The sequence below is a fragment of the Mauremys mutica genome, chromosome 7 (assembly GCF_020497125.1).
Source record: "Mauremys mutica isolate MM-2020 ecotype Southern chromosome 7, ASM2049712v1, whole genome shotgun sequence".
NCBI classification, from domain to species: Eukaryota; Metazoa; Chordata; order Testudines; family Geoemydidae; genus Mauremys; species Mauremys mutica.
Genome location: NC_059078.1, coordinates 59,098,870 through 59,125,557, shown reverse-complemented (window position 1 = coordinate 59,125,557; position 26,688 = coordinate 59,098,870). Strand labels below are relative to the sequence as shown.

The window sequence follows — 26,688 nt, the reverse complement described above, 5'->3', positions numbered from 1 at the left end:
ATTATAATTGGTTCTGGCGCATCAACTCACACCCAGGCCTTTCTAATAAATCTCATTGCATGTCTGTGGCACAAGCCAGGCTGGAGCTAGGATATGGCAGAGGAAAAAAAGCATTAGAAGAATTTTGGGGAAATGATTAACACCATTTTCCCTCTGCGTCCCAGATCTTCAAACAGCTTGCCCAAAATGACCTCAAATTCAGTCGGTGCATCTGCTGGTTGCATGCCACACATGCTGCAGAACAGAGCCCAAAGACCGGGTTTATAATGGAAGCCATAATGTAACCTGAACTACGGAACTACCACCACCGCCTAAACACCAACGCAAGCTTCCTTTGTTTCACGACTAGCATTAGAAAGAGTAAGAGCAGCAGGTAACAAGTGAATTTCCAACTTCATTGGATGCTGCAATTCCATTCTGATCCATCGCAACAGCATCTGTTAGAGCAGCTCCTATGAAGGGAGAATAAGAATGACCCTGCTGCTTTTAAACCTCTCTCATTAACAATGAGCAACAACCAGAGGCGGCGACTTTCTCATTTCCCCAGCGGGGGCTCGACTCCGGCTGTACCCCAGGCCCCGCCCCCACTCTACCCCTTTCCCCAAGGCCCCAGCCCTGCCCCACCTCTTCCCACCCCCACCCCCACTCCGCCCCCTCCCCTGAGCACACCGCACCCTTGATCCGCCTCTATCTGACCTCCCTCATCTCCCTCCTCCCCAGCGCCTCTTGCATGCTGCTGAACAGCCGATCACCAGTGGGCAGGCGGGAGGCGCTGTGGGAGGAGTTGATTGGCAGGGTTGCCGGGGGTTGCTGAGCACCCACTATTTTTTTCCATTGGTGCTTCAGCCCTGGAGCACCCACAGAGTCAGCACCTACGGCAACAACATATTGGGGGAGACAGACACTTTTTTAGTTTGTACTATGGCAGAGAAAGCGATGGTTTTATTCACATGAGGCCTCTGTAGATCTAACTGGAAAGATGAGGTTCAGACACAGGAACAGATGTTTTCCAGAGCCACTATCATATCTGTTCAGCAAAAAGCTTCTGTACACCTTGGGCATGCCATGGAGAGCTGAGCACATTATTTGTGATCAACTCTGTATTTGTATTTGGCATTTCCTGCCAGTGGAATTTCCAGGATGCAAAAATATCATGCAAAAAAATCATGGCATAACTTTGAACTTCTGACTGAACTTTGAATCAGGACTGATCAGTAATAGCTCATTGCCTGTGTTTGATTTTTATTATTCTAACTGGCACTGGTCAGGCAAATCACATGGTATTACACCCAAAAGTACTTCCCGCCCCAATCTGGCACGTACACAGTTACAATTCACTTCCTACATATGCTTGTGTGTGACTGTAACATTTGCATCCCATGAACGTTCATGAAAAAAGGCCAGTCATTTGGGTAGAACAAAATCATTGGGTTGGGACTAACCTACTGTAGGTTTGTACAGCACCTAGCGCAATGAGATCCTGACCTTACTGGCCTCTTGGTGCTATCTCAGTATCGACGATGATATGACAAGTCACCAGATGGCACAGTCGCATAAGTTCACAAGTTTTTCCTTCACATACAAGCATGGGTACTGTCTTTGAGGAGATTTTACACTGCTTTTGTTTTACAGTGATGTTTCTTATTGTGAGAGCTGTTGCAAGCAACTGGAGAGTTTGCTCTCTGCCTTAACCCATGTAACTAGAGTCAGTGCTTGAGGCAGAGCTGCTTCCTGGGAACCTGCAAGTGGTATTTTGGCAGAGATTCCTGGAGGAGGGGATTGCCCTGTGAGTTATTTGTGACCACCTTTGTTCAAGGACTGGTGTGTAGAAAGTGTAAATAAAACAAGTTATGTTAAGAAAATATCCAGACTCTGTGCCACGGATTTCTCTTCCGTTGGGAAAGTGACCTGCAAGTCCCTGACTTCTGCTACAGCTCAGCAAAGTGGAAAAAATAATGTAACAATGTGAATGAATGAGAAAATCATCTGTATTAGTGCTCCAAATTTACCATGAGGTTTCCACCTGCAGCACTGGACTGTTAATGTGTAGGCACACCAAAGACATCAGCAGTGTAACTAGCACATGCAAAACATGGGATGTCCTTTAAAATGTAATAGGTCCAGATCTGGCTTCTGGGAGGGCAGTGGAGAGCAGCAGAGCTGTGTAGGGCAGCCCAGATCTAGAATACGGCAGAGTCCGTATGCATGTCCTCTCCTCCCACGAACTTTCTATTCTCCTTGTTTTCCCTCACTTGTTTATACTGGATAAAAATTAAAGCAAGTATAAATGTCACACTGGAAACTAAATTATTATTGGATGCAATTAACAAACTCTTTCTACGGACCCCAGCTAATAGCCATGCTCTCTGGCTTTGTTTCCAGGCAGATTTTCACTCAGTCCTGCCCTGCGGGGAGGAACTGCATCTGTTTTAGGGTTTTCTATGGTACCCATCATTATAGCATTTGAGTATCTGAGCTGTGCATGTGTGCAACTTTCAAATGTACATTACAAACAAGGAGATTGTTAAAACAAATCCTATTGTGTGTCTGGAAATTACCCCGCCTATCCTCCCAGCTCTGCGTCTGGTCACTTCAAGGACCCTTGGTGCTTATTGCTCTGCAATCCAATCCCCAAGGACCAATCAAAGAGGACGCATATGAAGTATTATAGTCTGATTCTCAAAGTGCTTGATGCACTGAACATACATCCCCGGGCGAGGTAGAACAATATTAGCTCCCACGTTACAGATGGGGAAACTGAGGCAAAAGCTAACAAGTGGAAGGTGTTGTACCTAAAGAGCAAGCATCTCTCTGCGGGGGACTTATGGAGGAAAGCTGAAGTCACCTGGGTAATGGGAACTGAACGTGGATGCTGCCTGGATTGTTTCAGGGCAAAGTCCTGCTCCCAGACCCAACACAGAGCTGGCGAAGAGCAACAGCTGCCACTCGCCACACCTGTAAGAGCCGTGCAGCAGGGCCACTCCATCAGCCACCCTCTAGTCATTCAGAGAGTGGGGGGAACTGAAACCAGGACAGGCACCAGCCTAGCAGTCAGGGGAAGTGGAAGAGCCGATAACAACCAAATCCCTTTTCTCAGGAAGCTGGAGAGGATCCAGAGCAGCTGGCTAAAGCTTCAGCTAGAGTCATTCAGCCAGGCTTTCTATACAGGCCATCAAAGGAGGGCGAGCAGCATTCTCAGCACACAGGGTAACTCTCATGCCAGCATTTCAAACACCTTGTTTTACACACACACACACACACACACACACAACCTTGGAGACACTGATGCACAAGCAGCAGTCACTCACCTAGCCTAGCCTCCAGGTCACACACCACCGTGGTCAGCAGAAAGCAGACATACCAAGGCTCTGACAGGCTGACATTCCAGCCCCCCAAGGTTAGTTTTCCTCCTGGCTCTCCCAAGCCTATCTTAAATAGATGATTCTCCAGGTCACAGTGAGAAGCTAACATGCTCAGACAAAGCCGAGGGGGGGGGGGGGGGGGCGAAGCTTCCCCCATCACACAGATTGGCAGTGTTCACAAGGAGGATGTGGATCAAGGTACGGATTTCCCTCCCAGCCTGCAGCCATACTGGCATGGCTGTGATCTTGTCAGCGCTCAAACCAGCAGCATGAGTCCTGGGATGGCAGGCTGACTGTGAAAAGACCAGGGTACTGCTGGCTGATTGAGCAGAGGTCACTCTTTAATTCCATACAGAACCAATGCCCCAGCATGCTAGCGTGACCTGTGCTGCCAACAACGTCAGCTTTCAGCTACTATATGAAACAGATACCCCAATTGTTTGAAGCGATTCAAAAAACAGCAGGGGAGTTATTCTTGGTGTTTTGGTCAAATCCCTACTGGGTTATTACATTCTCACCTCCCGTAAGCCCCCTTGTGGTTTTAACTGGCTACACTCGCTTTCTTCACTTCAGTAGACTATCATGCTACCGATGCTGTTCAAAAGGCTGCCCTACTCCAACCCAGAGACAGTTGCATTTCAATGGTGAATAAAACTAAGTGATTCACATAGAGCTTTAGGTGGAGATTTTTAAAGCTGACTTTGGGATTTAACCACACCATTAACTTCATTGGGAACTGTATGGCTAACTCCCCTAGAAAGCTTTTGCCAATCTCAACTGTCTACAAGTACTGTATAACTAAAGCACCCCGAGGCTTGATCTGAAATATTTCCTTTCCGCTTTCCTGTCACAGACTGCACCAGCAGACATCCACCCTCTAGCTCTAGACGAGATGCCATTTACACCTAAAGATCAGATCCTTCCAGTTGCCAGAACTACAGCAGGGACACCACGCTGCATTTAAGTCTAAGACTAATTTGCTTTCTTTCCCTACTTGACAGCTGAATAAATACCTTGTCCGTGGGGTTTGAAAAGGGGAGCTGCAGCTTTTTTGTCTGCTGTGACTAAAAATGTCTGTCCTCTCTACAAATTAGGCCTGAACAAGCAACTTGAAGCTAACACTTTATTCCACAAATGTAACTCCTTTCTCCTCACAACTGACCACAAACAGCTTAACGACCTTCTCTAAATTTATTTGTTGTTTGGCATTATTGCCTCAAATAATTTTGGTGACTAATTCTTGGATCTACAACTCATTTGGGAGCAGTCTGCTGAGAGCCTTCAATTATTTCAATTGAGCTTTGATGGGACAATCGTGGGCACGTGGCCAGGTGGCATTGGTGGCTGTGATATACAGAGCACACTACATGACCCGGTGCTCCCTTCTGGCCTTAAACTCTATTCTGGTCCCGATCCCTGATTGGATGAAGGCAGCTTTTAAAGTCAGGTTTCTGGGGAAAATCTCATTACAGATTCAAAGTCTTCTTTCTGAAAGCATTCTTCAGCTGAAAACTCCTCCGTTCCTGGACCATTCCTGCCTATGAGCTCCTTTGCCAAAACATCCTCGGAAACTAAATACACAAAGGGCAGCCTGCGCAGTCGAGCCAAATTCAGATTTATTATTTGAACAAGTATTCAAAGAAATGAGGCATTTTCCCAGGTCCAAAACTTAAGCTGGATTTAGGTAATTCCAAAACTACAGGCTAAGCAGAGTCTAATATTACAATTAGTATAATGGATTTAACTTCCAGTGCACTTTTCTAATGGATACGCCGATCCCCTTAAGTACTTTTGAAATGTGTTCTCTGCATAGCAGCTAATTAATATAAAGCTATTTAACAATCTCCATTCAAGCACAACAGACTGTGTTCAGTCTTTCTTGGCTTCAATAAAAAGGACACACCCTTCCTACCCAAACTGCAGACCAGAACAAGCAAGAAGTTAATTAAGGATGGCCAACAGCAAGACAGCGGCGGACAAGAATCAGATGTTCGACAAGTGCTCTGTGCAGTGCATAAGCCACTCCTACAGTGTTAATTAGTTCTTGGTGTATTGTGCATGGGTTAACGAGAACACCGGGAACCAAACTGTGCTCAGTTTTATCTGTGCAACGGAATGCAGAACTTGGACTTAAAGTGTTTGTAGAAGAAAAGTCTGGGAAGATGCATTTTTGCAACCACTATTCCTGCTTGCATCTGTGCCCAAGTCTGAAGACAGCTGTTCTGCACAGGGAGATGTACAAAAGAGTGCTGCTTTTATGATGCTTAGGCTGCTGTATTGCCCTGTATACTCTTTGGAATCTTCTTTGTGTGTTTAAAGAAAGATAACTGCTCATGAAGAAAATACAAGCAGACTAATCTGTAATATGCAGCTGGGAATCATTGACAAGAATAAATCCGAATTTTTTTCCCTATTTTATTCCCAAAAGAATCAGTGGATTGGATCTGTAAGAGAAACATCAATAAATTTCCACAAAGAAATGTTGAAATGGCTGGGTTTGGAGTAGTGAAGGATTTTTGTTTTAATGAAGAGAGCTTTCGTGCTTAACTGGAGCAGTATTACAGAGCTTGTGAAACTTCTAAAGAAAAACGTAACACCATATTTTTGACTGCAACAGGGAGGAAAAAACCTAATATTGACAGACTGGACACTGCCACCCAAAAACAAGGGAGCAAGCTCACAGCGACATCATGTTTCTAGAACAAGCTTCATTGGTGCATATCACTAGCTACACAGGGTGCAGTGGCTGAGCGGTGAAGATGCTCAACTACAATCCTGAAGATAGTGAGTTTGAGTCTTGCTTGGTCTCACGCTGAAAGGCCAGCCCACTCTACCAGGACCTGATCCCTTGCATTTGGGCAATCAAAGGCTGCCACATCACTCCCTGGCGTACCACTGGCTATGAAACTGATGGGCCTTAACTTGACTTTCATCAGCTGCAGTTGTGAAAGCAGAGGAAAGGGCAAATAGAGAAAATGCCAGGGCTACATCACTTCGGGCCACTGCCAGATAGAGCACAATTATGGCAGCTTGTGGAGCTGATGCCCAGACAGGAGACTTACTACAAGCTGGGCCTGGACTGAGCAACCCTCCACAGAATCCATTGTTCTGCAGCATGCTGGCTTTGGAACACCGCATCCTCCCAATTCCTAAACCTCAGGGAAGGTTCTAGGCATCAGTGGCCACAACCACACTGATTTTGGTGCAAATCAGAATGCCAGAAAAGCCTGATTCAAAAGAAAATCAGCCCTGGTGCTGCTGCCTGCTGCTGTCTACGGTCATCAGAGGCTGCTTCTTCACTAGGTGTGTAGGGAGATCGCGTAGCCTGGCAAAAGTCCTATTGACTCCTACGGAGAAGGATCAGGGCCGAAGGGATGCTGCAAACTGGAAGCAGGCTCCAATAAAACAGTGGGATTATTTCCTCTTGTTCCCAACAGGCAGTGCACTGCACCTCTTGTGCAGAGAGTGGGTCTGAATAAGCTTTGTTTACATGGAGATCAATATCACTGTCCTCAGTATTTTTTTTAAGTAGGAGGGAAAATGCTCACATTACACCTCACACAGGCTAAACAGCAGGAACCCAGCTGACGGTATTACTCCAGGGTAACACGCTATCCTGATCATGCAGCTTTTCCACAAGACCTCTGCCTCATTCAGTGCAGAGGATGCTCTTGGGAGGAAGGTGGGTAATGTAGTGAAGGATGTCTGTAGGATGACCTCCACCCCACACCAGCCGTGCCTCATTTGTTGCACAAGTTGGAAAGCGTGTAGCAAATGAGGCAGGGGATCACAGGAAGGGGAAGGATAGCTGCATCATTAAAGAAGCTGAATGCCACTATGGAGAATTGAATTCTATCCCCGCTTCTGCCACCAAGTCACTTAAACCAAAATGTTCTCGTTGACCACTAATTATGAGCTCCTTGTTTTCTGGGTGCCCACCACAAGGTATCTGGCCTCCGATCTGCAGCAGTGCTGAGCACTCACAAGTACAACTAACGTAAACAATCAGGCCCTAGATGTGTCATAGAATCCTAGAATATCAGGGTTGGAAGGGACCTCAGGAGGTCATCTAGTCCAACTCCCTGCTCAAAGCAGGACCAATTCCCAACTAAATCATCCCAGCCAGGGCTTTGTCAAGCCTGACCTTAAAAACCTCTAAGGATGGAGATTCCACCACCTCCCTAGGTAACCCATTCCAGTTCTTCACCACTCTCTGAATGAAAAAGTTTTTCCTAATATCCAACCTAAACCTCCCCCAGTGCAACTTGAGACCATTACTCCTTGTTCTGTCATCAGGTACCACTGCCAGATAGAGCACAATTATGGCAGCTTGTGGAGCTGGTGCCCAGACAGGAGACTGGGCACCAGTCTAGATCCATCCTCTTTGGAACCCCCTTTCAGGTAGTTGAAAGCAGCTATCAAATCCCTCCTCATTCTTCTCTTCTGCAGACTAAACAATCCCAGTTCCCTCAGCCTCTCCCCATGTGAGACTTAATGGACACTTCTGACAATTATAGTCTTAATTCCTCTACCTCAGCATGTGATGAACCACTCGTACGCTAGTGAGTGACAAATATCCAGGAGGAAATGAATAATTTTGCATTCAGTGCAGGCTGTGTGTGGAACACATATTCATATTTATTTTCATCCATTTCAATCAATAACCATCCATTCATTCAGGAAAAAACTTCCTCTCTGTAAGAACAGTAGGCCAGTGGACCAGACTGTCTAGGGAAGTTGTGGATGCTCCTTCACTGGAGGTTTTCAAAAAGAGGCTGGGCAGCCATCTGTCTTCGATGATTTAGACTCAACAAATCCTACATCTTGGCAGGGGGTTAGACTAGATGACCCTTGCGGTCCCTTCTAACCCTATGGTTCTGTGATTCTATGATTCACTGAATGACATAGATCCCATGGGAAAATAAAGTGTGATCATGTAAATAGAGATCATCATGATGCATAAGCACATGGGAGCCAAAATAAAGTTGCAAAAGTAACCTGAATTCTGGCATTGCCTAACACTGGAATGCTTGACCTTGAAACCTTAATGTTCTTTTAATGTAGTTTTTTTGAGGCAAGATTTGGGAAAATAACCATATTGACCCCACACTTGGGACAACTGTAGGGGTGCAGTGGTTCTCAACCTGTGGTTCTCAACCCGTGGCCCGCGGGACGCTTGCAGCCCAATCAGCACAGAGCTGCAGCCCATGTGACATCCTCAGGGCCATACACACAGTACTGGATGTGGCCTGCATAACACATTGTAATGATAAATAGGTTGAGAACCACTGCTTTAGACCAAAGCACAGTCTTCTAATACCAGAGCTGTGTAACTGGTAGAAGGAGGAGGTGGCTATCTTTGTGGACTAGGCACTAGAGCAGGATGACACACACTTTGGAGCGGGTTTCACAACCATCTACCAACAGCAGAGGAATTGAGAGACTCAGAACACTTTGGTTCCAAGCTCAGAGGAAGGGAGTGTTTTCTAGTTGTTATAGACCCTGCTGCTCCCACACCCCTTCCCTCCAGTTTTCAGCCCTCTACATTCCAATTGTTTCCTTCTCCTACCTGCTGCCTGAGCACGAGCAAGGGGGCATTGAGATAACCTGAGAGACCATCTCCATGCTCGCAATTTCAGTGTCAGCCACCACAGCGCTCCCTAGCAATTAGGAGCAGTAATTACTAGGAAAGTCAGGCTTGGACCCTGCAAACTTGTGCGTGAGCATGCTCAGTTCAGACTGAATCTTTGGAGAATGTAGCTGCCAAACTTGAACAAGGCTTCACTCAGCATGTGAAAAAAGATTTTTTCAGACCTATACCTTTGCTAGACTTGGGTGGTGCTTCATAAGAGCTGCCAGAGGCAAGTAATAAGGGCAACCCCCCTGCCAATTATCAAGCCCTTGCTAAAAAAGCAGGAGACCTTCCCAATGAACAGGCTGCAATAATTTTTCTTTTAATGTCGGCAAAACAACATTTTTCACAAATCTCATTCTCAGAAATGGTTGAACTGCTTCAGCTGAAACTTTATAAATAAATTCAGCCCAAGGAAGACAAGATGCATGGAAAATATCAGCCCCATTGGTTCAAATTTGCCAAAGTTATAAGCAATTGAAAACAGGATCCTGTAATGAAAAGTGTCAGGAAACCAGCATCCACAGGGTTCAAATGCTATGTGGACAATATCTTCATGAGGGAAGAAAACCTAGAATTGTCCATGAAAGCTGTAATAAATAGACTGCAAGACTATGGTTAAGGAGTAAAGAGAATTAAACATTCATTTTCCCCCGACTCCACAAGATAATGTCAATTACCAGTGCCCTGAAATGATGTGTCCAATTCTGGTGCCCACAATTCAAGGAGGATGTTGATAAATAGGAGAGGGTTCAGAAAAAAAGCCACAAAAATGATTAAAGGATTGGAAAACATGTCTAATAGAGCTCCTTGAGTCTAACAAAGAGAAGGTTAAGAGGTGATTTGATCACAGTCTATAAGTATCTATTTGGGTACTAGTAGAGAAAGGTCAAACAAGATCCAGTGGCTGGAAGTTGAAGCTAGACCAATTCAGATGGGAAATAAGGTGTACATTTTAACAGTGACACCACTTCTTGTTGGGATAAAGCCTCTGATTTTACATGGATGGATTACAGTGAGAAATCAATGGCACACACACCACACACAGGGGCAAACAGAAAGCAGCTGTGCACAGGTGGAGGGAGACTGTTAATACAGAGCTCTGGATTGATGAAATTCCATTCACACATGTAGAGGTCTTTCTTACCATACATTTCTCCATACACCTTTATTAACAATTAAAGAACTCTAGTGGGGAGAAGGGGGGACCTTCTCCCCACTAGCAACTGCCAGGCACCAGCTCTGATCTTTCTACCAATGACATTCAGTGTAAATCCCCCATGGTAACCCAGATACTCTTTCCAGGTTGCCTAGAAAAGTCAAGGCACCTGAATACAATCTGATACACAATGTGACTTTCTTTTTTAGTTAAGAGGAGTGAAGAAAGGACACAAGTGGAGATGACACTGGAATCTGTTTGCAAGAAAAGGAATTCCTTGGCCCGGTAAGATGCTTGGTAGAACTAAGTGGGTGATGTGGGGATTCATGTGCCTGCTAGTCATCTACCAATATTTACTGAGCAGGGAGTTTTCCTTGCATTAATGAACTACAGTACTATGGGAAATTCATTCCATGGTTGTCTGCTCTGGTATAACCCCTGACTGAACAGAAACAAAAAGGTAAAAATTGGGACTGGTCATGGGAAAGCATTTGGTGCAGCTAAATAAGCACTGCCATCTGCTCAGGTATTGGGGCACTTTGCATCTGCCATTCCTGTAAGCTTGAATTGTGAAGACCGGATTGTCCTCAGCCAGTCCAGAAACCAGAGGGCACAAAGCCACCTTCTCCTCCACTGTCTCGGCACTCCTCCATCTATTCCCGAGCAAAGCATGGGTACAACCAAGACTCAAGGCCAGAGAAACATACAAGATTGGTGTGAAAAATGAGCTTTGAGTTTTAGGGCTGGTTTGAAACCATCAGCGCCACTGAGTTTCACAGGCTCATCTCCCAAATCCATAAATCAGTCCTTTTCTTCTGGAATCTCAAGCAACCAAAAGTCCTTTATTTGTGTTACAGAAGTTTTGCATAACTCTGGACTCCATTAGGAATACCAGGATGACACTGAACAAAGGGACCATCAGGGAGTATTGCCTAAAGATGAGACCTAATTGAATGTGCAACAGCTTCTGACATGAAGCAGTGGAAGCCCTGTTGAGTGGGACACATAGAGCTAGCGCAGGCAGAACACTGGAAAACTCACATTAATTTTGCTGCTTTAGCCCAACTGTGAACTAAGTGTTGCCTTATAGAATAAATATGTTACTGAGCATAAGTTGTACTCTGCTGATGCACCTTACAAGAAAATTCACACTGTTACTATTCTAGCTAATGTACCATTTAATGGTTAACTTTCATAAAGTGAAATAATAATGTAATCAGAGAGCAGTGGCGCATGCTCTAACAGCGGAGCTCCAACCACATTTAAAGGAAAAGCTTTTTCAAGTAATGAACAGAGAAGCGTCATGGATATATCTTTCTCTTCAAAGACAGACATTTCAGAGATGCACCCAGCTATATCCATCACTCATCAACCAGAGATCTACACAGAGTCTGTACCCTGGTGATGCCATACACAATGTGTGTCTGCACACAATTCAGACTAAGATTTTGTCACAGGTATTTTTATTGAAAGTCAGAGACAGGCCACGGGCAATAGACAATATATCACGGAAGCCCAGAGCCCAGCCACCCAAAGCTAAAGTCACAGAGATCATGTAAAATCATGGAATCCGTGACCTCTGTGATGGACTCACAGCCTTACACACAATATATCCAATCCATGATTCCTTAAGTGTTTTGACCCTGCCAGTGAGAGGGGCTGTAACTAGGATGACCAGATGTCCCAATATTATCAAGACCACCCCAATATTAGTCTTACATACGCAACTATTTCCCCAGCCCCCCCCCCACAAAAAAGTGTCCCTTCCCCAAAGAGCTTAACAATCAAAGTAGATAAACCTATGGAGCAAATGCATCCCTAGTCCAACTGCACTGACTTCAGCTGAGAGTTACACCAGGAATTAGTTTTACTCGTTATTTGCAGGCTTATTAACACTAGGACATTCCCATTGCTTTGTGCAAGTCTTACAGGCTTTGTCAAGGTTCACAGGCTAGGAATCTAAAACCCCCTCGATATCAGAGAAACACCATTTAAAACGTTCTTGAAAAGCATTCTTGGCTTCAGCAGGGCATAGCATTGCCACCTCTGCGTTAAGCCCAACAAAATCTGGCTTCAGCCAGGACCACCAGATTCCTGCATCTTCTGAGCCCTCAGAACCACAGCCAGAATGTGGGAGAGAGACTCTCTCTCTTTCCCTCAATCATGGAAGTGTTTTTTTCCATCCGAAAACTGTCTGAGCTTTATCCTCTCCTAGAAATCATAAAATATGGTCCCAATCTTTGTAGAAGTAGCCCCTCTGTATTTAAGAGACCCCAACTGCCCAAGCTCTTTCGGAGAATTTAAAGGCAGCCTTTGGAAATTAACCAAAAAATGAATAAGACATTTAAATAGACACATTCTTTAAAAGATACAGAAAAACAAATCATTTCTCCTGCATGGCTAACACCTCAGATGATTCAAACAAAGGCATTAAAAAATCTAAGTTACATTTCACCATTTCTGCTATTTTATTTTCTGTCCTTCACTCAGATTGGACAGAGAAGAGACCCTAGTCAGTTTCACTTCCTGTTTACAAGACTTTCTGGTTCCCTTTCATCATGATGCTGGGTACTTGGGTTTCTAACAGCACAGGAGCATCTGCAAGATTTTGGCTCATGTTTTCTTTAAAAATAAAAATTTAGTATAAAAATAAATGTTTTAATGATTTTTTTTTAAATCCTTGAAAACCTTTAAAAAATATTTGAAGTTCTTTGACAAAACTTTTACGGACATTAGTAAGAGTGAGCGGAGTGGGATTCCTCTATTTGGCTTGAATTTAAAGCCACCTGACAGAATTATCTGGATAACCAATTTGCATAAGTGTACATTGAATGTTATGTGGCCGGATCCTGATGCAAGCAAAACTCAAAAGGATGATGAGAATTTTTACTGCATAAAACAGGGCTTCAGAATTTGACCCCATGTAAATTTGGGCAAATTACTCACAAAGGTCTGGTCCACATTACAATAAGCCATTGTGATTGCTAGCACTGTTGCTAACAATCATATTAGCTAAGAGAATTGCCAACCCTAAGCATTCAAAAATTATGACTCAGCCCCTCCCCCCACCCCCAAAAATCATTAGATTAGTTTAAAAATCATGAGGTTTTTTTTAAAAAAAAGCAAGTTTGGGGATCTTTTTATGTGCCTTTTGATACTTGATGCTTCAGGGTACACTTGGTCACATTTTCAAGCTTTTCTCTGCAACCCTGAAGACTGCAAAATTACCCTTTTTTAAATTAAAGTTCAGATTTTCATGTAATTACATGACTGCGGGAGCTGGGGCTCCAAGAAAAACACCAAATATCATGAGTCTTGCAATAAAATGGCAAGCATTAACACTGCATCACATGATGCTGACCACTGTTTAGTAGTCAATGTTGTTCAGGCCATAGACTTATTTAGTTCTTAACCCTCTGCCTAGCAGATGACCAGGGCCCTGCAGGTTGGCTTTCTAATAAGGCAGAGTCTGGGTGCATTCTAAGGATAACTTGTTTTAGTTACACATATATACCAGTCATGGAACAGAGGTGGTCAAACAACATGCAGGCAAGCTTCTCCTTCAGAAATCTCATCCCTACACCAATCCCTGGTTCCCAGAAAGTAACTGCCTCAAAAAATGAAGTAATCAGAGAGAAGCTTCCTCCACCCAGGACCTTATATTAACAAAACTAACACCAATGCAGCATGTCTTCCCAAGACAGAACATTTGTCCGCACACTAAAAAAAGAGCTAGAAAACTACCATCTCCCACCTGCTGACACACATCAAACCTTGCCCAAATATATATGGTCAGAGGTGTAATGAAAGTTGTTAGAGAAAGCAAAGGCATGACTCAAAAATGTGATGGATAACCTGTCTTACAGACTCACAGCAGGATTTCCAATGTGCTACACTAGGGTACCACAGAATCAAGGGTCCTTCAGGTTTAGCTTGTACATAGGGCCTTCACCACACCACAGAGCTGCAGTCCCTTAAATCAACTAAACACATAAAGGAGAGAAAGTCTCCATTCGTTAAAGCATTTTATGTATCAGAGGGGTAGCCGTGTTAGTCTGGATCTGTAAAAGCAGCAAAGAGTCCTGTGGCACCTTATAGACTAACATACGTATTGGAGCATGAGCTTCTGTGGGATGCATCCGACGAAGTGGGTATTCACCCATGAAAGCTCATGCTCCAATACGTCTGTTAGTCTATAAGGTGCCACAGGACTCTTTAAAATGCTTTAAAAGCAGCAGTCACTTATTAATTATAATAATTTTTATTACAGTAGCACCTAAGAGGTTCCATTGTGCTAGGAGCTGTACATGCACAGTCCTTATCTTTGCTTCTAACTTGTGTGAAAACTAAAAACTGCCTCCTCTTCCCCAGGATTTTACCTGGGGTTCACACACATTTATTTGTAGTCATGTGGGGAACCCAAACAAGCCTAGCTCACATCTTTTTACATTGTTCTTCTGAGTTCTAACTGTCCTATGCACCAAAGTGCAAGTACTGGGCTTAATGATCTATATTCTTAGCTCCTGGCCCTGCATTGCGCTCGGCACGCACACACACACACACACCACTTCCCTCTCGGTGTCTGGGAAGTTGCTGCCTGACAAAAATTCTGTTCTGAGACAACAGTGTGGCAAACCCACCCAAGCACATTAAATGCAAATAAAGAGGTATCACCTTATGGAATAAGAAGGCAACAGTGCCTCTCTATATAGCACAGTCAAAACTGCACCTGGAACTTTGCCCACTTCTGGACACTTCAGTTCAAGGAAGATGCCAACAAATGCTAGGGGTTCATATAAGGGCAACCAAATGTGATTAAAGAGCTGGAGGAATTTCCTAAAGCAGAGGTCTTCCAGAATTCATCTTATTTACTTAGTATTGCACCAGGAGCTAGCACCCTGCAGCAGGACTGGGACGTACAAATGCACCGATCTATTCAACAGATCTGTTTCCGGTGTGTTTTCACAGTCAGATACACCCACTTTAGACTGAATTAGTTATTACTGCTTTTTTATCTCTATGTCCCCTGCAGAGCCAATTCCACTTTAGGAGAAGCAGCTTAGGGTTGCCAGATGTCCAGTTTTTTACCAGAACACCCGGTCAAAAAGGGATCCTGGTGGCTCCGGTCAGCACTGCTGACCGGGCCGTTTAAAGTCCAGTCAGCAGCGCAGCGTGGCTAAGGCAGGCTCCCTGCCTGCCATGGCTCCACACGGCTCCTAGAAGCAGGGACATGTCTCCTGCCCCCGCCCCAAGCACCAGCTCTGCAGCTCCCATTGGCCGGGAGCTGCAGGGGCAGTGCTTGCAGATGAGCCAGCACACAGAGCCGCCTGGCTGCGCCTCCACGTAGGAGCTGGAGTGGGGACATGCCATTGCTTCCAGGAGCTGCTTGAGAAAGTCCGCCCCAGAGCCTGCACCCTGAACCCCTTCCCACACGCCAACCCTCTGCCCCAGCCCTGATCCCCCTCTCACCCACCGAACCCCTCGATCCCAGCCCAGAACTCCCTCCTGCACCCCAAACCCCTCATCCCCAGCCCCACCTCAGAGTCTGTACCCCGGGCCAGAGCCCTCACGCACACCCACACCCCAACCCCTCAGACACCCTAAACCCCTCATTTCTGGCCCCACCCTGGAACCCGCACCCCCACTCCCTGCCACACACCAACCCCTTGCCTCAGCCTGGGGCCCCCTCCCATACTCCGAACCCCTCAGCTCCACCCCCCAGCCTAGAGCCCCCTCCTGCACCCCAAACTCCTTATCCCTGGCCCCACCCCAGCTGAAGCCTTCATCCCCTTCCGCATCCCAACCCACTGCCTCAGCCCGGAGCCCCCTCCCACACCCCAAACTCCTCATTTCTGGCCCCACCCTGGAGCCCGTAACCCCAGCCGGAGCCCTCATCCCCTTCCGCACCCCAACCCACTGAGCCAGCTGGATGAAAATGAGCAAGTGAGCGAGGGTGGGGAGAACAAGTGACAGAGGGAGGGGGTGATGGAGTGAGCAGGGGGTGGGGCAGGGGGAGGGGTAAGGGTGTTCAGTTTTGTATGAGTAGAAAGTTGGCAACCCTAAAGGAGCTGGATCCTTGTTGCTTACCGTTTACAGAAGATACTACTAAGTTCCAGTCAGTTACACCTGTGAAAATTCACTGAGGGCAATGGGCTTGCACAGGTGACACCGAGGCCTGCAGGACCATTAGTAATAATGCACCTGTAGAAGATGATAAGTACCCAGCAAGTACCCATGAGGTTTCAAAGATGACAGTAAGGTGAAAAAAATATTTTCATCTGTAAATTGATCAGATTTGATTTGCAGTCGCAGCCAGAACAAATACACAACTCCAAAATAGCAATTTACGGTCACACTTCAGAATAGACGCACACAGTGTGAAAAGAGAGAATTGAGATTGAATAGTAAGAAAAATCTCATATGGCGAAATGCAGCAGACTGGAATAGGAAAGTCACACTATGGGAGCCATTTAATATTTCACCAAACAAAGCACTTTGGAACAGATGTTGGAGTGAAGCCTGCAATGGTCTCCATGGATTGGATAAGATAGCAACTAATTAATTGGTGGCTTCCAATCATGATATTCCTATTACAAGAATGTATCTCATCGCTTTGATACAGAGTTAATCTCCGCTGCTGGCAAATATTCTCAAGGCTCTGTGTTCTAACACACTTAAGCTGGGCTGACAGAAATCAGCATGCAGACACCTAAAAATGTTAGTGACAAAATGCATGGTTAACATGTTTAGTGTGAAGCAAGCACCTTGCCTCTGCTGTCCTTCTCAGCCGTGTTTGGAAAGATTGACTTTTATTAATAAATAAAAGAACGCAATACTTAGCTTTGTATAGTTTCACACAAGCTGTGGGCTCAGACCTACAACTCTTACTCACGTGAGTAATCCTCACAAAGGTAGCTCTGTTGAAACAAACAAGACTATTTGGGTGAGTAAAGGTTGCCAGATAAGGCCGTATATCCCAAAAGGATTTAAGTAATCCAGGGCAGCAGATGGTATATGGTATAAATTACAGGACTGTGCCAAGTCACTGTGTGACTGATTAAGTTAACGGGTTCAGTCATGACAGAGAAATTCAGACAAGAAGAGAGAAGTTCTAAGTAAGTGGAGGAGAGAGTTGGAAGATATAAGATGGCAGCAGCTGCAAAGGAGAATGCTCTTGAACCAAAAGTGGCCAGATTGTGTAAAGCCAATGCTAGATGAATAGAGAAGGAAAAAGACGAGAGAGACACAGTACTGACAGACCATGGAGGCTGTTCAAACTAAGAGTTGGGAAACACTGAACTGCACTGTATTCTGAGCCATTCACTGGAGTATAAAAATGCCTTCTCCCTAATGGATTTTACCCTCAACATCCCGGAGAAGTAGGGAACCATTATCCTCCTTTTACAGAGGCAGTGTTGCCAGCTCTCGGGATTTTACCATAAGCGTGTTTCAGTCAGAACCCCCTGCTGATTCAGTGGCGCACACTCCCACGGCCCTGGGCTGGGGCCTGGTGGAAAAGGAGGGCCTGGGCCCCCGTAGCCAGGCCACCACCACCCGCCTTGTTCTGCGTGCTGGCCCTCTTCCCCAACTGAGACCACTGGGACACCAGGCCTTACTGCTGTCTGGACTGGGGCGAATCTATTGACTTTGGCCACTCGGCCTTATTGCCCTGCTAAGGGGGGGGCGAATCTATGGACTCTGGCCACTAGGTCTTACTGCTCTGCCAACTGGGGCAAATCTATTGACTTTGGCCTTTAGGCCTCATTGCCCTACTAACAGGGGTGAGTATATTGACTCTGGCTACAGAGGCACAGATACAGGTTACAAATGCCCCACTCCTACACCCTAAGTGAGATGGGGAAGCAGATTTGTATAATTTTTGGTGGTGCCCAGAATGGGTCCAAGTCATGCCCCCCACACATCCCTAAGTGTCTGGGAGGAAGTTTGTGTGTGGGGGTGGGGTGTTGGGTTCTGGGAGGGCATTTGGGTGCGGGGTGTAGGCTCTAGGCTGGGAGGGGGCCGAGCTCTGGGAGGGAGTTTGGGTGAAGGGTCTGGGCTGGGGCAGGGGTGCAGGAAGGGGCTCAGGGCTGGGGCTGAGGGTTGGGGTGCAGGGGGTGAGGGCTCTGGCTGGGGGCATGGGCTCTGGGGTGGAGCAGGGCCAGGGATGAGGAGCTTGGGGTGCAGACAGGCTGCCCCGGAGCTAGGGCCAGAGAGGAGGACTTCCCCCCAACCCTCACCCCCACTGCTGCTGCCCCTCACCATAGCTTCACTGGGGGTGAGGGACGGGGCTGCCCCTTGCCCAGCGTGGGGCAGAAGCAGGGACTGTGGGCGGGAGAGTGCAGGGTGTCACTACACTCACCCAAGTCTCAGCTGCTCAGGTTCAGGAACCCACCTCCACCTCCCCTGTGGTGGGTGGGTGCTGGAGTGGGAGGGGAGCTAGGGGGAAAAAGTGGGCACGCAGCACGCTCAGGGGAGAAGGCAGAGGCGAGCTGGGCGGGGGGCTGCCAGTGGGTGCTGAGCAGCCACCAATTTTTCCCTGTCAGTGCTCCAGCCCTGGAGCACCCACGGAGTTGGCACCTATGGGCAGGATCACAGGGTCAGACACTCAAGGAAGCCCCAGCAGCTGCTCAGGTGAGGTCCAGAGATCTCTTCCCGCATCTCCTCCTGGTGGGTGCCAGGGGAGGGGAGGGCTGCCAATCATGTGTGCACCTCCTCCGGTGCAGCAGCAGCCAGCTGCCTCAGCCTGCTCTTGTGCTGCAGCAACCGCCCGCTTTTAATCAGGCAGGGACACTCCGGGGCCGGAGAAGGCGTGCAGGGGGGGAGGGGGGGGGGGAAGAAGGGCGGCAGGCAGGGGGGGCCGCAGGCAGGGGCGGGGGGGGGACAGCAGGCAGGGGTGGGGGAGAGACCCAGCTCCAAACATTGGCAGAGCTGGCTGGGCCCCCGGCTAAGGTGACCAGAGGGCAAATGTGAAAAATCGGGACGGGGGTGGGGGTAATAGGTGCCTACATAAGAAAAAGCCCCCAAAAATCGGGACTGTCCCTATAAAATTGGGACATTTGGTCACCCTACCCCCAGCCCTGAATATTGCTGGAGCCCAGGCACCACAGGCCCATGAAACTCGCTGCCCCGAAGGGAAATGGGGCGAACTCGCCCCGCACTGGAGGGGGTCTTTCCAACCCTGTCACAACATCTCATGATTTTTTAAGACAGTCTCATCATTTTTGGAGTTGTGGCTCATGCGTGGGGCCGGCACTGCTGCAGATGGGGAACTCAGGCACAGGACAGATTATGTGACTTGCTTATGGTTGTGCAGGAAGCCTGTGGCTGAGTCCAGGTGGCCTGAGGGGCCAGTCTAGTGCCACATGCACTAGGCCAGTGGTTCTCAACCATTGTGGGCTGTCTATACCGCTCAGTGTGTTATATGGGCTGCATCCACACAATAGATATATTACCTGCATGGCAACTAAGGATGTCACGTGGGCCATAGCTGTGTGCTGATTGGGCTGCAAGCAGCCTATCGCCTGAGAATCACTGCACTAGGTCACCCTTCCCTCCCAGTGGAGCAGAGGTTCCCAAACTTTAACAACCTGTGAACACCTTTCACTAAACTGTCAAGTCTCGCAAACCCTCTCCTAAAAATTAATATTGCCAGGGATTTTTTCCTTTACCAGAGCATAAATTATAAAAGCAGTGATCTTGGAAATATAAAATTTGTTTTATGACATGTTTATTACACACTATTAACTATTTATCATTACAGTATTTTTATTACATTACGAAAACGGCAACACTCTTCCAAGATCTCACTTTCATAGCTTGTATCATAGAATCATAGATTATTAGGGTTGGAAGGGACCTCAGGAGGTCATCTAGTCCAACCCCCTGCTCAAAGCAGGACCAATCCCCAAATCCCTAAATGGCCCCCTCAAGGATTGAACTCACAACCCTGGGTTTAGCAGGCCAATGCTCAAACCACTGAGCTATCCCTCCCCCCTTAATCACTTTGATTAAGCCTGTTATAAGACAAGGCTCCTATGTTTCATCAAGGAGTATCATGTGAAACCAGCACGAAAGTATTTAAGAAGCCAACTCGAAGAGTTCCTCCTACACAAGCATTCAGGTCTTGAGCAGTCCAGGCAAACAACGCAGGTTACAACAAAGCTTAAACTTGTTCTTCATAATAATTTTAAAAAACAATACTAGCTGCCTATTTAATTTTAAAATTTTAAAAACAGCAAAAAATATCCACCTCCCTTTCCATTTTTTATAAGGAATCTTGAAGTTTAAATCTCCTCAGCGAGATAGATAAGATTGCTTTGATCTGCTTAGCTCTTGGAAGTCCAGGGGCTGCTGGCCCCATGGTGCCCGGAGTTCCTAGGGACAACCATTAGGGAATTTTTTCCCCAAGAACCCCCTGTAACATTTTGTGAACCCCCAGGGGTTCATGAACCCCAGTTTGGGAACCACTGCAGTGGAGGGTGATATGGCTGTGACTCTTGATACACACAAGACAGGCAGCAGCATTCTGTTCTGGAGTCTGAAGGGCTGGGGTTGGTAAATCTGACAGGTATTTTTAAATAAATTACCAAAATAATTGAAACTGGCATGATTATATAGGGTTATTTTGGGAATGGTAAATCTTCAAGAGTGATGGACACAGGCTGGCTTGCAATCCATATCAGGCAGAGCTGATACATGACTGTTATGAGAGTTGATCGCATTTTAATTAAAGAGCTACTCCACTATCGATAGGAACTTGGAAACTGCAGTCCCCACCGAACATCTGACAGCTGGGCTGGGCAGAGGTAAATTAAACATGCCCAACAACCACCAATTGTACATTTTTCCCCGAAGCCAAAAAAATCTTCTGGGAGAAGAAAATCCAGGGAAAGCAGAATGCAGGGCCTGGTATTTTGTTCAGGGCTGCATCTCTCTGATATGAGGAGTCTGGGTGTCTGTATATACGTATTAAGTACTTCCTTCTCTAGACAGCTAATCCGATTAGCAGCTTTAGGAAACTTGGAAATGTTATAATTCAAGGGGTCCCATTCATAAAATGTCTTGGGCTGTTTCTGCACAGAGGTTGCATTCTTCCCACTAGAAAAAAAAGCCCAGAACAGGACTCTCCCCCAGTAGAGTCCCCCTCACCGGCTCACTGTCATTCACCCTCCTCAAGCAGACCACCCTCTTTCAATTCCCACAAGGGAGGAGCAAGCCCAAAATACAAAGAATCGGCCCCTTCACCCACTGTAAAGAACCCACAGCATGTCAGATTTGTAACACTCTGGGGTGGATACAGACAGGCTTCTACGTGCTCAGCACAGGAGCAAAACAAAATAAGCCCACTAGAAAACTCACAAGATTTACTAATCTGCAGTAATGGGGATGCAGAGATTAATGAACGTTGAGGTGAGTGGGGCCAATGGAGTGATGTCACACTCCCCATTGGCCAATCCTGGAGTGCTCTGTCATGCATTGGCCCTGGCCCTTGTAATAAACAAACAGAACACAGCAGTGCTGGTTTAAGACTGGTCTTTATTATCAAGCCCCAATCACTTGACATGAGTTGAAAGTCACAACAGACCAGTACTCCTGTCACATGACAGACGAGGGTTACAGAATGTCAACACCCCTGTCACCTGGCCAAGATCAGCATCCACTCGCTGCAGTGACTATTGTCACATTTCCCCCCCCCCCTTTTTTTTAATCAAATGCAAACAGCACAGTATCAATAGAAAAGCCCACAACCAGACACTAGCACAGCCAATTGCCACATGTGCTTTGTTCCTCTAATACCTTAGCAGCATCTAGCCCAAGCAGCTTAAAAAGAGGGTTGTGGAGAACAGAGCCCTCACCTTCTCCTCCAAAATCTACTTGCCATCTGCCCAGGTTCACCACTTACAATGGTTTGCTTTGCAGGCAAACCCCCAGTCATGCCTCACAGCAGGAATGCTCTTCTACCAATCAGTAAACTCAGATTAACACGTTGAGTAATAAGGAGAACAAGGATACGGACATTGACTGGGAGAAACTGACAAGATGGATACTATTCCTGCTATGCTGCAGTACTAAGTGCCCGCCTAACAGTCTAATTAGGTGTGTTGGTGGTAGAAGTGTGCGGGGGGGAGTAGAGGAGAGGCATGTTCTGCCTCCACCACTCAGTACAACTGGGCTCGGAGGGGCGGGGGGAAATAGGTGTGAGTGGGCTGTAGGGGGCATGGGCGCCGACTTATATGGGCTCCTGGGGCTTTAGCCCCAGGAATATTCACAGACAGGGGCTCTGCTCCAGCAATATTTGGAGCTAGGTTTCTCCCCTGCTGTGCGCTGCCGGCAGCCCAGAGCCTTTTAAATCCCAGCCGCGGCAGAGAATCAGAGGGCTCTGGGCTGCCTGCCGCGGCGGGGAGCCCAGAGCCCTCTGATTCCCGGCCGCGGCTGGGATTTAAAAGGCTCTGGGCTGCCCGCCGCGGCGGGGAGCCCAGAGCCCTCTGATTCCCGGCCGCGGCTGGGATTTAAAAGGCTCTGGGCTGCCCGCCGCGGCGGGGAGCCCAGAGCCCTCTGATTCCCGGCCGCGGCTGGGATTTAAAAGGCTCTGGGCTGCCCGCCGCGGCGGGGAGCCCAGAGCCCTCTGATTCCCGGCCGCGGCTGGGATTTAAAAGGCTCTGGGCTCCCCGCGGTTGCAGGCACCCCAGAGCCCTTTAAATCCCAGCAGCGGCTGAGATTTAAAGGGTTCTGGGCTCCCCGCCGCAGCGGGCAGCGCAGAGCCCTCTGATTCCCGGCCGCGGCTGGGATTTAAAAGGCTCTGGGCTCCCCGCGGTTGCAGGCAGCCCAGAGCCCTTTAAATCCCGGCCGCGGCTGGGATTTAAAAGGCTCTGCGCTCCCCGCGGTTGCAGGCAGCCCAGAGCCCTTTAAATCCCAGCCGCGGCTGAGATTTAAAAGGCTCTGGGCTGCCCGCCGCGGCGGGGAGCCCAGAGCCCTCTGATTCCCGGCCCGCGGCTGGGATTTAAAAGGCTCTGCGCTCCCCGCGGTTGCAGGCAGCCCAGAGCCCTTTAAATCCCTGCCGCGGTTGAGTTTTTAAGGGCTGCGGGCTCCCCGCGGTTGCAGGCAGCCCTGATCCCTTTAAATCCCAGCCGCGGCTGAGATTTAAAGGGCTCTGGGCTCCCCGCCGCAGCGGGCAGCGCAGAGCCCTCTGATTCCCGGCCGCGGCTGGGATTTAAAAGGCTCTGGGCTTCCCGCGGTTGCAGGCACCCCAGAGCCCTTTAAATCCCAGCAGCGGCTGAGATTTAAAGGGTTCTGGGCTCCCCGCCGCAGCGGGCAGCGCAGAGCCCTCTGATTCCCGGCCGCGGCTGGGATTTAAAAGGCTCTGGGCTCCCCGCGGTTGCAGGCACCCCAGAGCCCTTTAAATCCCAGCAGCGGCTGAGATTTAAAGGGTTCTGGGCTCCCCGCCGCAGCGGGCAGCGCAGAGCCCTCTGATTCCCGGCCGCGGCTGGGATTTAAAAGGCTCTGGGCTCCCCGCGGTTGCAGGCACCCCAGAGCCCTTTAAATCCCAGCAGCGGCTGAGATTTAAAGGGTTCTGGGCTCCCCGCCGCAGCGGGCAGCGCAGAGCCCTCTGATTCCCGGCCGCGGCTGGGATTTAAAAGGCTCTGAGCTCCCCGCCGCGGCGGGCAGCCCAGAGCTCTCTGGTTCCCGGCCGCGGCTGGGATTTAAAAGGCTCTGGGCTCCCCGCGGTTGCAGGCACCCCAGAGCCCTTTAAATCCCAGCAGCGGCTGAGATTTAAAGGGTTCTGGGCTCCCCGCCGCAGCGGCCAGCCCAGAGCCCTCTGATTCCCGGCCCCGGCTGGGATTTAAAAGGCTCTGGGCTCCCCGCGGTTGCAGGCAGCCCAGAGTCCTCTGACTCCCAGCCGGGGCTGGGATTTAAAGGGCTCTGGGATCCCCGCGGCTGCCAGCAGCCCAGAGCCCTTTGAATCCCAGCCTCTGTCCGCTGATTGCCCCCTCCCCAGGCCCCTGCCCCAACTGCCCCCCAGAACCTCCACCCCCTATCTAAGCCCCACTGGTCCTTGTTCCCCGATTACCCCCTCCCGAGACCCCTGCCCCTAACTGCCCCCTTGGGACCTCAGCCCCTATCTAAGCCTCCCTTCTCCTTGTCCCCAACTGCCCCCTCCTGAGACCCCACCCAACTTCCCCCCCCAGGACCGCACCCCCTACCTGTCCCCTGATAAACCTCTTAGACTCCCATGCCTATCCAATTGCTGCCTGTCCCCTGACTGCCCCTTCGAACCTCTGCCCCATCCAACTCCCCCTGCTCCTTGTCCCTTGACTGCCCCCCGGAACTCCCTACCTCTTCTCCAACCCCCAAACCGCTTACTGTGCCACTCAGACCAGCGTATCTGGCTCCATGCAGCTCCAGACAGTTGCTGCCATGCTCCCCCATGGAGCCCACAGCCCTCTCCCACCCCCAGCACCTGCCTTCCAGATTTGAACACCTCAAAATTCAGGAGTGCTCAAGCTCGGTTTGGGCAGCTTTTACTTCATTTCTCCCAAATCAGTTTCCCCTGCAAGGTGCCAACTGAAGGTGTTGGAGAACAGAGAGATCAGGTGGCCTCCTAATGCCTGGAAAAGAGACAAAGGCCGGAGGAGGGAGTGTCAGTGCCTGTGCGGACTTCTGGGAAGTGCACGGTGTGGAAGGGAATTCTGTGATGCTTTGGAACATCTCCATACAAAGCCAGTCAGGACTCTGGGGGAGCCTCCTCTCTCAGAGCATACTGTCTCCAGGGCAAGAAGCTTACACCTTCCTGGGTCTGACCTCGGAGCATTCAGCATGCCCTTCCACACCATGCACTTTCCAAAGTGAGTCTGCCCAGGCTGGTCCTGGGGCAACCAGAGGTCGCTGCACCCCAACTCTGCAGTCAGATGTGACTCTCAGCCAGACAGTAAAACAGAAGGTTTATTAGATGACGGGAACACAGTTTAAACAGAGCTTGTTGGTACTGAAAACAGAACCCCTCTGTCAGGTCCATCTTGGGGGGTGGGGAGCCCAGAACCAAGTTCTGGGTCTCTCCCAATTTCCCCAGCCAGCTCCAAACTGACACTCCCTCCTCTGGCCTCTGTGTCTCTTCTGGACAAGGAGGCCACCTGATCTCTTTGTCCCCAACACCTTCAGTTGGCATCTTGCAGGGGAAACTGAGGCACCCACACAGTATTCAGAGAAAATATTAAGAACATTCCCACTTCATCACAACAGATGCAACAAAATATAATACTGTATATTGAAGTAGGCAAGTGCTGCTTCTGACTTTCCACTTTTAATTGACCCTTGTAATCTTGTGGCACTGACGCGTTGTAGCTCCATTTTATATCGGCTTACAGGGCGGGAGCGGGGGGGCACCACCATTTTGGGCCCCACCAAAAATTATACAAACCTGCCGCCTATGGTAGGGGGCACAGCTTGGCTCTGGGAGTAGGGGGTGTGAGTGTCTGGGCTGGGGGGCCCATGGCTGGGCTCTGGGGGGAGGGGAGTGTGCCCCTCCCCCTGGATGGGCTCTGGGGGGTAGAAGGGTGAGTGTCTGTCCCTGCCCCAGTTGGGCTCGGGGGGGGGGGAGGGAAGGGGGCAGAGGAGGAGGACCTGGGTTGTCGTAGGGGTTTCTTTAACTCTCTACTCCTGGGGGAATTTTTATGTGTGTCTGTATTGTTACAGACATACTCGCTGACAGGTATTTTTAAATAAATTACCAAAATAATTGAAACTGGCATGATTATATAGGGTTATTTTGACAAATAAAATTTGCAGAATTTTTAAATATTATGTGCAGAATTTTTAATTTTTTGTGCAGAATTTCCCCAGGAGTGACCTCTCTCTTGTAATGGCACGGAGCTCCCCACAAGCAGTGAGGACTGAAAACAGCCAGGCTCATGCTGGAGTGCCGAGGTGCCCCCGTTTTCGAAGAGCAGACGTTTGGAGACTACAGCGATAAGGGGCCACACAAGGAGAGAGATGGATCTGGAACTGATCATCAGCTGTATGAGATGGTCCAACTTCAGCCTTCCTGCAGGGTTCGCTGGGGGAATTGCCGCATTGAGACGTGCACATAGGAGAAATGGCACATTAAGAAATGTGGAGGGGGCAGCGTCGTCAGGAGAAAGGGATGTGAGGAAAGCAGGGATGTGCACGGGCCTGATAAGGAGAAGAATTGTGCTTAGGAGACTTGGGTATAGGAATTGGGGACCCCTTTCCCCAAGTCTCTGAGCTCAAGGATTTCTCCCGCATGCCCTTTGGGGAACCTTCTGAGCACAGACGCTCAGGCCAGAATGCAGCCACAGAACCTGTAAGGAGCAATGAGAGTTGGGGTCAAGTCACCTGCAAATGAGAATTCTTGACACAAGTCCCACCTTGTGCCACTCACTCATTCCAGCCAGCAGTATCGTGACACACACATTAGCTGTAGAGCTGATTGAGCTAATTCTGACCCACGTATTCAAGTTGGCCCCATCTGTTGTCTTATATAAAATCATAGTATAAGCCATGGCCACTCAGTGTGGCAA

At 48.5% G+C, this 26,688-nt stretch overlaps 1 protein-coding gene across 1 annotated transcript in view; it reads right to left on the bottom strand.

Annotated features, from left to right (window-relative positions):
* TLL2 (tolloid like 2) overlaps positions 1-26,688 on the bottom strand; it is a 201,239-nt gene that overhangs the window by 112,212 nt on the left and 62,339 nt on the right. The window lies entirely within an intron of this gene.